Consider the following 13,861-nt stretch of genomic DNA (forward strand, 5'->3'; position numbering starts at 1 on the left):
TGGACTCTCCCCAGATCTTCCTTCACAGCATTGCCAATTCGACGTCGATCAACCGTGTTTTCATTGAACTAGCACGCTGCACAGGGGCTTATTTTCGGCCACGACCTCGGAATTCGATAAAGCTCACCAAGTACATTTGTTTTCACTTTTGTGTTTCTCACGAAGAGGGATTACTGCTTAAAACAAACAACGGAATGGTGACTATATTATGTGACCACTTTTAGCTGTTTACAGTCGAGGGAAGAAAAAAAAATAAGACCTGGATATCTTGTTACATAGGAAAACCTATCTCGTCCCTCATCTGGGCCTATAAGCAGACGCTGTGGTAAGTATGTTTATTTGCTGGTAGAGGAGCATGACGTGAGTCTGTGAATGATATTCACTTGTACCCTGCGTCCATTGTAACACTAACAGTATATGTACCTCACTGAATCTAGAATTACCACAACAATTAAACGTGTGATAATATTCCTGGACATTTACATGATGTGAATCTGTGAATGATAACACTAGTACCCTGCCTCCATTGTAACAGTGTACATGTACCTCAGTGAATCTAGAATTACCCAACACGATGTCATTATATTCCTGGACATTTGGCATGATGTGAGTCCGTAAATGATAATACGAGCACCCTGTCTCCATTGTGTCAGTATACCATGTACCTCACTAAATCTAGAACTGATAATATTCCTGGACATTTGGCATGATAGTGAATCTGAGAATGATAATACTAGTACCCTGCCTCCCTTGTAACAGTATACATGCACCTCCTTGAATATGGAATTACCACAACAACGTGACATGTCATATTCCTGGACATTTGGCATGATATGAGTCTGTGAATGATGATATTGTACCCTGCCTCTATTGTAGCAGTATACAATCATGTACCTCACTGAATCTAGAATTACCACAACAACGTGTCATTACATTCCTTAACACTTTGTATGATGTTAGTCTATGAATGATAATACTTACTGTACCCTGCCTCCATTGTAACAGTATACATGTACCTAACTGAATCTAGAATTGCCACAACAACGTGTCATTTTGTTCCTGGAAATTGAAAACAAGATCGAACGAAGCGCGTCATCGCTATAGTACCGGACACTAAATTTGATCATAACGTGTTGGATCAGGACTATCGATAGGTGAAGTCTTCTTACGTTATAAAAAAAAGGGAAAGAAAAAGAAAGAAAGAAACTTCATTATTACTCCTCCCTTATGTAAATTGGATAAACAATTTCACTGAAGAGAGAAAAGAATATCCGATCAGACGTATATGGGAAGAAGAACAAGTTTAGTACGGGGTAAGTATCCACGGATTATCAGTCTCTACTCTGAAGGACAGTTTCCTACTCAATAGCATACTATAAGGGAACATCGATTATTGTTCCTGCATGCAGGCTTTACCCTGTGTTTCAACTTCAGAAGATTGTCTTCCCAAGTTTGCTTGACCATTATCGAATGGTTTTAAATTTGCAGCATAGTATTTAAAAGTTCACCCTTCCAGTAATTTGTCGAGATCGTTTTTAGAATCTATCAACAAGGATTAGAACTATTTGAAAGTTTCCTATCATAGAAAAGTTCCACTGTTTGCCTGATCGTGAAACACGTTTCTTAAAGTTGTGGTTGTTACCGTTATTTAATGATTCTATCATTGTTATGATTATTATTGTTATCATCATTATCATTATGATTATTATGATTATTATTGTTATCACAGAAATCATAATCAATTGGTCAAGGCTGTCGTATCTTCAAGCTATATGCTTATTTGACGACAGTCTTCTGCATTCACACTAACAATACATGCGCCATAATTCAGTCTGATCATTTGATTCAATCCCGAGTGGTTCGCAATTGACGTGTTTTCTTATTCTTTTCTTCAATCTGTACACGTATACCCACTATTATCTCGCTTATGTTCGGATGTACGCACTGCATGTTTCATTGTCTTGAAAAAAGAAGAAGAAATGACTATTTCATTTGTGATATATATTCAATGCAGAAAATTCGTAATGAATTCATTTGAATTTGAATTGAATTATTACTATCATTATTATTATTATTATTATTATTATTATTATTATTATTATTATTATCGTCATCATCATCATCATCGTCATTATTATTTTTATTGTTATTATCATTACTATATTATTATCACTATTATTATCGTTACTTTCATATACCTAAATATAAGCACAAGAGTTGACGATCCGTTTATAGAGGGTGTTGTGGCGCACGTCTTTCATACAATAATGGGATTATGATCGAAGTGAGAGTGACGAATTTAGCTGTGACGATTAAGGTCTGCTATGACAACCGATGGGATCCCATATCATGACTTATTATAGTATGGCAACTATAGGAGATCAGCCATATCAGCTTGTGAAGCCCAAGGGAGGGATGGACTTATAGCTGTGGAAGTCCAGGGGTAAAGGAACGAGTATAGTCTTGCTTTTAGCCGGAGATGATTTACCCTATAGGGACATAATGTCACTAGTCATCGTGGTCATCGGGCACTATATCCTAGAGTAAAAGCTAATTGACAGCTGACCACTCACCATTTTGCTTCGTAGTCGGAAAACAAAAATAGAAATTAGCATTTTCATGATTTTGTTTGGAGAAGTAGTAAAGCGACTTTGTCGAGTAGGCCTAAAAGTTACCGAAATAAATATGTCAAAAATGTTACGTTTTCGTTGCTGTCGATGCTTTTCAGAGTGTAATAAAGTCAGTGACATCGATAGCAACAAATGGGATTGGAATTATGAATAAAAATATTTAAAAAGTCGTTTATTTGAGATACCCAAGCAAGCTGATCTTCGGGTTTTAAAATGTAAACAGGATTCTTAACGTCGTTGCATTGTGCTCATAATTTCATCAATTTCCTGCCATATTTTACTTGTGTTAATCAAGAGACTGATTAATAAACAAAGAAACAAATTAATGTAATGGAGACCAGAATAATGCACTTTACTACAGAGGAAATTCACGACTGTTTATGCGGACGGCCACCTAACATACGTATTTTCCGTGCAGGTTGCGGAGTGTATACTTATGCAAAATGCGCACGAAGCCTCGTTCTGCCTTAGGTATAGGTTGTGTTGTCCAGCCTGCATATTTCCTGACAATCCCCTAACATCTTTACCAGATGAAATGTCACGCTGACCTGCAAGAGGTCGTAGATTACTTTATTAATGAACTTGGTAATTGGGCAGCCTGTGTGGCGCGATTGAATCACAGATGATCGCGCCACCATACTCCCGAGAATTCTGATCACCCCTCCCCTCTTTGCTGATTAACCTTCCCGAATAATTGTGAGGCATCAACGTCGTTTGGCAACTCAGTTTTTGATTCATTATCGGTTTTCGATTTACGAAAGTTGCCTATACAAACTACAACAGCAAATCGACTGTTGGCGCTAATTGCCTCCTTAAACGAATGCGGTAAGGCGATGCTAATAAGACAGGAAATATAGTTGTGCTTGAATCCCCGGATCCCTATTAAACTAGAGACGTTGATTAGTTCTCATGTAGCCTACATCACGTCAATTGTGACGTCACAGAGCTTAGCAGCTCATCTGCAGTAGCAGCTCTCTATGGCTATAGTATCTCTCTCTTACAAAAATAAACACATGGAAACTTCAAGGGATCATTCACGTTTGTAATAGCACAAGACAACATTATGATACTCACTTTTGGAACCACGCATTATATCTTTTGCCTCTTAATCTCAAGTCTCTCGGGAAACGCTCATTACATATCGCTTTACGGAGAAGACTGTATAGGCCTAGATGGTGATAACGTTCCGCGAGAACATACCTATGGCTATACGAACGCTTTCAGGCATCAGTTAGGGTTAGGGTAACTGATGTAGATAACCCGTGAGTGACGATAGCTCTGTAAGACAGTCATATCATCAGAAGTTGCTGAAATATTTAAATCGTATTTATCATCGAGGCCTTAATGTTGTGTTTCTAGTGCTACATGATTGTGTATGGGGAGAGATTTGTATTGATAAAGTCTGAAATGAGGAACAGTAAAGCCAGAAGAAAGTGTCGATATTTTAGTGAAAGTCTTTCTTTGTCTTTGAGTTCCCTTTTGCATACTTTTCGTCTTCTTTAAAGTGCATAATAAAGAAACAAACAAACTCGAAAAAGAGATAACGTTTTATACTTTTAATGGTAAGTTGAACCTCACCCCTCCCTCCCCCCCCCCCCATGTATACGAGAACCTGTCTAAGTTATTATACCGCAGTATCAGTAGTCTTCAAGAGTCAGATGTTGTCGATTATAGGGAATACCCTTCTGGTGCGTAACTTGAACTTCCGAATCTGATTCCCCATGATCGTCCTGCGTGCGTGTGATTTAAAAATATACACTGCGTGTCGACAATGAATAGACGGACCCTATAGAGCTACAGAAAAAGAAACCTTTCCCTATCATATTCTTCTCTCTATACACACTCACGACCCCTCCCCCGTACACACACACACACACACACATAGACCATACACAGACGTACCCCTACACACATACACATACAAACACACTATTGTCATAAGCGTAAAATGTATGTCTTTAGTGTCATTCTATTTTAGTTACGGTTGGTTCGCATCTGCTATATAGTTTGTATGAATATAGTATATTGCACATATTAATGAACACACCAAAAAATACGGGTTCAAATTTGAACCCCAAAATTGTCCCTATACAACCACCCTAATGGGTGCAACTTTGCACCGCAATAAGCAATTTGCACCCTTAGAGGTGCAATACGCTGAATTTTGAACCTGCAGGGTTGCGAATTTATTTGCACCCTCAGTTTTGTGCTAATCAAGGGTGCAAACATGCACCATAAACATTAATGCATTGTGAATTAAACGTTTGGACGACGAATTCCAAGGTTTTACTTGTAAGATCAAACTTACACTCTAATGGATATGTCCGCATCTTTGTAGGTACGAATATGAATATTAAGATATTTAATTTTCTACTTGCATAATAAAAGGTGCAAATGTGCACCCCAGGGTGCTGGTATAGGGACAAATAGGGTGCAAATTTGAACCTTTAATTTTTTAGTGTGAAGGGTATGAACATAAATAGGTACATCACAGATAAAATTATTTCAACACTGTTAATAGATTATTCATGTCCAATCAATTTCTGAAGACATTTTCCCTATATTATGTTTTTGTATAATGGTGATCCACCATGATGTATGTGGTCAATGAACATACTTACCTTGAACAGTTTTGTGATGCTCCATGCATGCAACGTCCTTTCAATTCAAACGTGTACCTTTGGCATGACAGCGACCTTCAAAACTAACTCTCAAAATAAAACAAATATTGCATTCAGAACTAACGTGACTTGCAAAGATTTTATGACGCCAGATGACTGCCTATTAATAATCTTCATCATAGATAGGATATGGATGGTGTAATTCTGATTCTTATTTCCCATGGCAATGACCTTGATTCGTAAAAAAAAGAAGAGAGACTTCAAAAATAGATCAGTCATTCTGTCTCGAACGTCAACTCGAGTGAAAAAGGAGGTGAATGCCTTATGTGCGTGCCGTCATCGGGGAGGAAATTCTTAGCAGAATGGACGGAGTTGAATGTTTGGGGAAAGTCATAAACATAATTTTCCGCTCGAGTCTCGCCGAAAAAGTGTTATCGGGAAAGGAAATGTCGTGTTTAGAGATCTACACTGCCACAATGATCCGATAAGCACCACCTACTACGTTTGTTGAAATCTCTGCGTGCTTCTCCCGAGTTGTGCCTTTGTTTTCAACGATGGCGGAATGCATGTTTGGCTGTAGAAACATAATGTTCGATAATGACATCTTATCAAAATATTTATCCCTGTGTTTCCTTCAATTATTACACATTTCTTCCTAAATAAACCAAATGCATAATTTCTACATTCTCTGTTCCAGGCAGTGATTAGTTTTGTGAGTACCCATACATTACAATCGTATTTGAAAATATAATGAGGAATATGATATCTCACAACGAGCCTCCTAATGACCTATCACGTATGTACTATACCACATTATTTACGCATTTAAAAAGAGAAATGAAATCAATTAATTGCAGAATTTTGACAGTTTATCAAAAAGAGAAATGAAATCAATTAACTGCAGAATTTTGACATCTTATCAATTTCATATACATATAGGAAGCCAGTATAGTTGTGTATAGTTGGTATAGTATTCGTCGATCAAAGTTGCGTGATTTTCTTGTGCTTGTTTTGTTTGCTTTTCAAATCAAAAGAGTTGCAAAGCGATTGCATTTAATATCACCTTTTACGTAATTCATGTAATGTAATTGTGACCGCTTTCTTGGATTTAGGAACGGAAACTTAAAATATCAGAATATTCTTCCATTTTGGTAAACTCACCACTCTATTTACATGACTTGCTTTTTCTTTTCTTTTTTTTTATGTAGTCAACCTGAACGAGGTGTGCAGTTTCCCTTCATACAGTAATATCACACATGCAGCTGTCCATTGTGTTCAGCGTCATGGGAATATAAAAGGAGAAATAAAATTGATGCTAGGATAGCTAGTGTAGCTAGTGCGAACAGGGAGGTGGAAGAAGAAAAAAAAAGTGCACCAGATCACGAGGTGTTCAAACTACTGCCAAGTTCTCTGACATCTCCGCAACAGACGGCCTTCTTGTGTTGAAAGGCGTTGCAAGTTAATAGGTCGTACCCCAGTAATTGGAACATTGCCTCGAATTAGAAATAATAGCCTCATATCGTAGTGGTCAAGGGGAAAATGTGTGTGGCGGGATGGGGTGGCGTTCCTCTTCCAAAGGCTCGTGTGTAAACGGAGCTGTGTGACAAGTGATGAAGTCAGATCTTGTTTCAGTCTTCTGTACTTTGGCTTCACCTCCAGACGCGCTAACTTGTCTCACTTATTAGACTTCAATTGTATAAAGTAAGAGTAGGCCTATTTACCACAGGAACGCAGATCAAAGTCTGGTTAGGTGCAGCATGTATAGTGGGCCAGGTTGATCAGACTGTAGGTAAAAATTTTCTACATTCTCCTCCTATACTCCTCCTCCTCCTCCTCCTCCTCCTCATCATCATCATCATCATCATCATCATCACTTATTGTCAAGGATCGAGGTCTCTCTCCACCTCCATGTCATCGTTGTGTCATCGCTTCGTTCTCAATTTAGTCGGTGTCAAGGAGTAATGTTTTTCTTTATTTCTATCTTTTTAATGAAAAGTAAAGTTGCCTGCATTTCTTTCACCGTTTCTCTGTGTTTACATTTTTTTAAAGCCGTTTGGTATTTTAATCACCTCCACGAAAAAGAAGAAATTTTACTTCTTCCACTTTTCTGCGATTTCATTCCTATTTATTTTGTCCGGAATTGCTTTTTTTCCAAGCTGGAAGGAAATCTACAATTTCAATAATTATCTAAAGACGTTGTGAAGAAACAAACCCCTAGCAACACTGTCTTATAACACATATAAATTTTCTGGACATCATTAGATAAACATAATATCCAATTCAGATCAACATACAACTTATTTAGTAAGTTTGGCAACAAAACATCGAATGAATAATCATAAAAATTCGCGAATATGATAATCTCATCGAATATAACACAACAACATAACGCATGTTACTATCGTTATAAGATCTAAACCTTTTCACCTAGTACGAAGATCAGCGTGCTGTCAGCTATTAGTTAAAAACAAAAACAAACACACGGCAGCACAAAATGTTCCTTTGTTGCCGTTTTTCCATCCGAATTTCGAGGAGAGAGTTGCGTAATAGCATCACTGTTACAGGGATCGATAGTATTGTATTGGTTGAAGTGAGGATTCAGCTTTTAAATTTTTGAGAGATACGTAGAAACCACTTTATGAAATGTTAAAGAGTATGCAATTCTAAGAGGAATTCAAAGTTTAGTTTGATGAAATTCGGTTTCAAAATATCAAAAATAGATAACAGAAAAAGAAAGAAAACAAAGTAAAAGGAAGTGGTCCTGATAAAAGGTAAATCCCACCTTTTTAAGGATCGTTTTGTTTTTAATATCTCAGCCATTTCAAAACCAATTTTCATCAAATAAACATCAAATTCCTCTTAGAATTGTACGGTCTTTAATATTTCATAAGAGGGTTCTCATTATCTCAAAAAATTATCATTAACAAAACGTCGGAAAATTGAAGCCCCATCTCAACCGAAACCGTATCCTCCCTTTAACATCACACGAATGCATCGTTCTAGTGCACTGAATATAAGAGAGAACAACCCTCCACCGCCTCTTTTTTCCCGGAAGTGTCTGAAGTCTTTGTGATGGCGATGGGCTTATGACGGCTAAACACATCGGAGGTCGCTATAAATATATCGTGCATAATAAAATATCATGAGCATGTCTCTGCACTCTATATATTCTCTCTTCCCTATCTCTCTCTCCCTCCCTCAACTGAAACAAGACGAGATGGTAATCTGCTATACTCAGATAATTTTGGGGTGGAAGTGGAAACGGAAAATGCTCAAGCCAGCAATTCCAACGAGAATGTCTAACTCGGAGGTGGACCGGGCCACAGGATTAGCTGAATTTCGTGTCCAAGTCCGGACACGAAAATGAAAACACAAGAAAGACCACAGACACGTGAACTTTAACCCAGAATGTACAGCTCTGTATGAGCCATCAAAGTTATTTATGGCCTTATTTCCCCTATAAGTATGGATAAGAGTTGATAATTATGTTCCCTCAAATTCCCTTGTAAAACGAATGTTAACCGTAATCTTAACTCTATGCAGAAATTATCATGATAGTAATAATGAACGGAATTCAACAACGCTGATTATTAGAGTCCAAATATAGATTATATTATGAATTATGTACGTATATTATTTTGCATAAGAAAAGTGTGCATGACAATACATTACCAGTTTGTAGTTTTGAAAAGTTGAAGTCTTCTGTATTCCCCTAAGTCATCGGATAAGCATGAGCATTTAATACGATTAAACCGAAGTCCTGTAGAAAGTGAAAATTAAACATTCTGCTTAATCGCAGAGATCATTATGACAGCAAGCTGTCAAAAAGATTTGGTTTATGTTGGCAACTTATACTTAGAGTCATTTCCCCAGTTCAGACAATTTCTTAAGAATTATTATGCTTTGATAAAGTTAATTTCATTGTACTATATTTTAAATAATTACCCTTCAATTTGCGTTTTGATAAGACGCTGGATGTAATGTTTATATTATTGTTATACTTATTATAATTGAAACGTTGCATAGTCTTTATATATGTTGTTTCTCGTGATTATGTTTTGCATGTCATATAATATGCAATATCATTATAATTTAGCTTTTAATCTAATATTTTTGCATGTTTTTCAATAAACCACTATCAATCAATCAATGCGCAAAAAACCTCTTCCGGTTTCAATGCGATGTCTAATGTATGCAAGTACATTGTATACATAAACAATCAAGTTATATGACACTCTTGGGACGTTTCGGCCACATGACCCTTTAATTTCTTTAACAAACTCTACTTTTTTGTTTTAGTCTAAAAAAACAATGTCCTTTGCTCAAATCACATCATTATGTCGATTTTTAAATATACATTTCATATAAAAGTACATAATACCAATTATACACGATATATGAAGCGTATCCAAATCATTGTTCCGGGTGTAAAAGTTGAGGGGGAAAAATTAGTCTTCGGTCAAGGCTAAAGGTAATGGTAGCTGGACTCATTCGTCGTGGGTCATGGTGATGTCAGCCAGCGAGCTGCTTCTAGTCCTAGCCTAGGAGTACTCGAACACGCAAACGATACCCAAATATCCTCATCCACGCGAATGACTATTGCACCGATCGAGTGAATCGAGTGAATCTAGGGAGCATTATCATATCACTCGACGCAAGATGATCGCTTGAGCTCAGTGCGCTTCAAATATCTTGACTCGCAAATGGTGGCAGAGCGCAGAATAAACGGATGTGATTCACATACCCAAGTAATCATCTTGCCTCAAGCGATTGACACTCAGATGTTGCAGCTGCGGGCATGATAAATTCTGATGCTGAAGACGAATGAGGGATACGTAAGGTATCGTTAGCCTCTCATAATCATTGTTCCACATTAACAATAATTTTTTTTCCAATGGAGATTGCATAATGTTATCATCTTTTCAGTTTATGAAGCAATCAGAGAATAATGTTCAGCTTTAGCTCCAACGATGCTGTTTGCTACTAATGTACCGTTTGATGCAATCTTCTATGATGTGCATGATAACAATATGTCAATAAGGGTATTATTGCGGAAACTGAAAGACAGTACCAGAAAGAAGGTAATATTTCAATTCATTCCCTATGTCAAAGGCTTCACAATGACGTGATTATGTCAGAATGAGGTCAGAAAGGGACGCGTTTCAGATCGCGATTCTTGCCACCTCACGACTTCATCATACCCCCACTTTTACCATCGAACACCGTACTGTCCAGTCGTGTTTGAACCATTTGAGCTGTAGTCCTAGTCTAGGAGATACTAATCGTTCATTCTTTTGTAATGTCATCTTGAGCAAGGGCCTCATCTCACCACACGGAGCAGGAATCTATGTATTGATATTTAATATTGTTTGACGAGAGGGACAATGTTGCCATACCCCGTCTTCCGCATGCATGATACGAAGGTAATACAATGTAACTTTGTCGAGGATGCAAATTTGGCTCCATTAAGGTGAAGGAAAACTCTTTCCCTATCAGTATCAGTAGTCTCCCTCTCAGTTGGAATTGTTGCGACCCACATGCGTCATTTGCATCCTGAGATTGGGTTTGCATGGATCAAAGATACCACTGATCATCGACCTAAACGTGATATACCTGTATGTGAAAAAAAAGCCATTCCCACACTATGTTTAGTGTTCATCCTAGGTCTGTCCTTGACCAGACACCTTAGATTACAGTAACCAATATGCAGACCCACTATAATAGTGGCGATCATCAAACAGACCTATATACATGAGTGCAAATCGTCTTTTGCAATGCGTTTTGCAACGCATCAAATGGGGTCATATCCAATGATCCAATTTCTGCACATTATTACAAGAATATTCACCGTGGTGCTGACAGCCAGGATATAACTAATTGAATTAGAACATTCGCCAAGTTAACTGTCATTATTGCCAAATGTTTGATGAAATGGTACCGAGATCCTAACTATAACTCCTATGACGCTCGTTCGTCACAGACATCTTTGCAGTATTGTGTAGCGTAGGTCTATTATATACAAGCGTAAATACGACATTCTATCGCTCTCAGTCAACTGGAAACGAACGCCATGACAACAGAGCAATAGTGGAGCAATAAAACATAATTATTATTATGATACACGGAAATCAGGAAGTTATAACTGCGTTAGAGGCTATGTGAATCATCACATTTGATGAAGTTCTATTGACTAAAATTCAAGTCGCTCATTTGATGGGACTGTTTACCATCATCTTAGAATAGGAAAATGTCTTCAATATTCTTGCGTCGCGGCTGTCGAAAGTGATTATATCACGTGACAAGTTTCAATAATATTCTTCACTTTAATAGTAAGAGATACTCCTTCATTAGTCATCCTTTTCCTTTTAGTATACCCCATTGTCCTTTATCATAGCGGAAGAGGATTAAACATAGGAGGAAACTTTGTCATTTTGCCGCATCTGAAACCATCCCGAAGAAGTCTGGAGGAGAAATCATAAATTTATATGGGTTGAGATGACGATTCTTTGGCGGGAAGTGAGTCAAGTAGCGCAGACGAGACAATGAGAGAAAATAATGTTGAAAAAAAAGGAGAAAGCGAGCAATGAACAGGGAGCCGTAAGGGTGGGATTTCACGGAGCACGCGAACGATTTGCGAAGGACGCGAATGGCAAAATCCAGCATTCGTATTTTAGTCTGCAAAAGTTCGCCAAACGAACGTGAGGGTTCGGAAGCGTCGTCAGTTGTTCGCGAATGTCGTTTTTACTTCGGCAAGAATTTCAAAAAAGTTTGAAATCTTTTGCGAACCTTTTCCGCACACTTGGTCGTGATTTGCTCGTGAATTGTTCTCGAAAGTGTCTTTAAAGCCTCGTCATATGCGCAAGACCTTCGCAAGACACGCGCGATGTTCGCAAAATGTTCGTGAAACCCCAAACAGACTCCGAAACTTTGGAGAATGTCTCGCGTATGTTACGCGAAATGTGCGAAGTTTTTCCGATCATTTTACGACGTAATCGCAAACTGTTCGCGTACCTTTTGAGACACTCTCGCGAACGTTTAGCGCACGTTTGGGGGATGTATGACCTATACGTTTTCTACAAATAAAAATCGTAACATACATCTAAACATCAAAGAATTATTAACAACTACAGTAACAAAAGAAATTAAAGACTAGCAAAGAGAAATAAATATTTGATATAAAAAAAATCGCAGAATACACTTAAAATTGATCTAAAGTATGTAAAATTTCATTTGAACTATAGAGATTATGTGTTGGAGGAACTGCAAAAAAAAAAAGAAGATCAAATGCTTTACTAGTGGAGATATGTCCTAGGGAAAAAATGGAGGCAAGCACACGATAGAGAAATGAGAGAAAAAGAAAGGAGAAATAGAGGAAAGAAAAAAATTCAACTCAAGACAGCTTCCACCTCTCCTTGGGTACATTTTCTCCCATGATTGTTTAAAATTCTTCGTTGTTCGCATTTCCGTCGCGTGTTCTTCGTGTACGTAACATGCTGTACTTTAGCAATGATACACACGACATTCGCACATACGTCGTGAAAACTTCGCACAAATTGCGCAAGAATAGTTTTCGGCTTCATTGTCGGAAAACATTCGGAGAAAAACTTTTCCGAATGTTGGATTTTGTCATTCGCGTCCTTCGCAAATCGTTCGCGTGCTCCGTGAAATCCCACCCTTGGTGGGATTTCACGGAGCACGCGAACGATTTGCGAAGGACGCGAATGACAAAATCCAACATTCGGAAAAGTTTTTCTCCGAATGTTTTCCGACAATGAAGCCGAAAACTATTCTTGCGCAATTTGTGCGAAGTTCCCACGACGTATGTGCGATTGTCGTGTGTATCATTGCTAAAGTACAGCATGTTACGTACACGAAGAACACGCGACGGAAATGCGAACAACGAAACATTTTCAATAATCATGGGAGAAAATGTAGCAAGGAGAGGTGGAAGCAAGAAAAAAATCAACTCAAAAAGCTTTCTTGAGTTGATTTTTTTTTCTTTCCTGTATTTCTCCTTTCTTTTTCTCTCATTTCTCTATCGTGTGTTTGCCTACATTTTTTCCCCCTAGGACGTATCTCCACTAGTAAAGCATTTGTTCTTTTTTTTTTTTGCAGTTCCTCCAACACATAATCTCTATAGTTCAAATGAAATTTACATACTTAAGATTGATTTTAAGTGTATTCTGCGATTTTTTTTTTTGTATATCAAATATTCTTTCTCTTTGCTAGTCTTTAATTTCTTTCGTTACTATAGTTGTTAATATTTAATTGTTTGATGTTTAGATGTATACTACGATTTTTATTTGTAGAAAACGTACAGGGCATACATCCCTCAAACGTGCGCTAAACGTTCGCGAGAATGTCTCAAAAGGTACGCGAACAGTTCGCGATTACGTCGTAAAATGATCGGAAAAACTTCGCAGATTTCGCGTAACATACGCGAGACATTCTCCGAAGTTTCGGAGTCTGTTTGGGGTTTCACGAACATTTTGCGAACATCGCGCGTGTCTTGCGAAGGTCTTGCGCATATGACGAAGCTTTAAAGACACTTTCGAGAACAATTCACGAGCAAATCCCGACTAAGTGTGCGGAAAAGGTTCGCAAAAAATT

The 13,861-nt window shown here is 37.8% G+C and overlaps 1 protein-coding gene across 1 annotated transcript in view; it reads left to right on the forward strand.

The window, feature by feature from the left end:
- Nucleotides 1-240: 240 nt before the first annotated feature.
- Nucleotides 241-13,861, forward strand: part of LOC139723290 (uncharacterized) — an 85,774-nt gene continuing 72,153 nt past the window's right edge. Inside the window, exon 1 of the mRNA XM_071634549.1 lies at nt 241-325. The gene's annotated coding sequence lies outside the window, so the exon portion shown is untranslated. The remainder of the gene's footprint in view (nt 326-13,861) is intronic.

This window comes from Diadema antillarum, unplaced genomic scaffold (genome assembly GCF_040938485.1).
Source record: "Diadema antillarum isolate AM-2024a unplaced genomic scaffold, OU_Dant_1.0 scf00000185, whole genome shotgun sequence".
NCBI lineage: Eukaryota > Metazoa > Echinodermata > Echinoidea > Diadematoida > Diadematidae > Diadema > Diadema antillarum.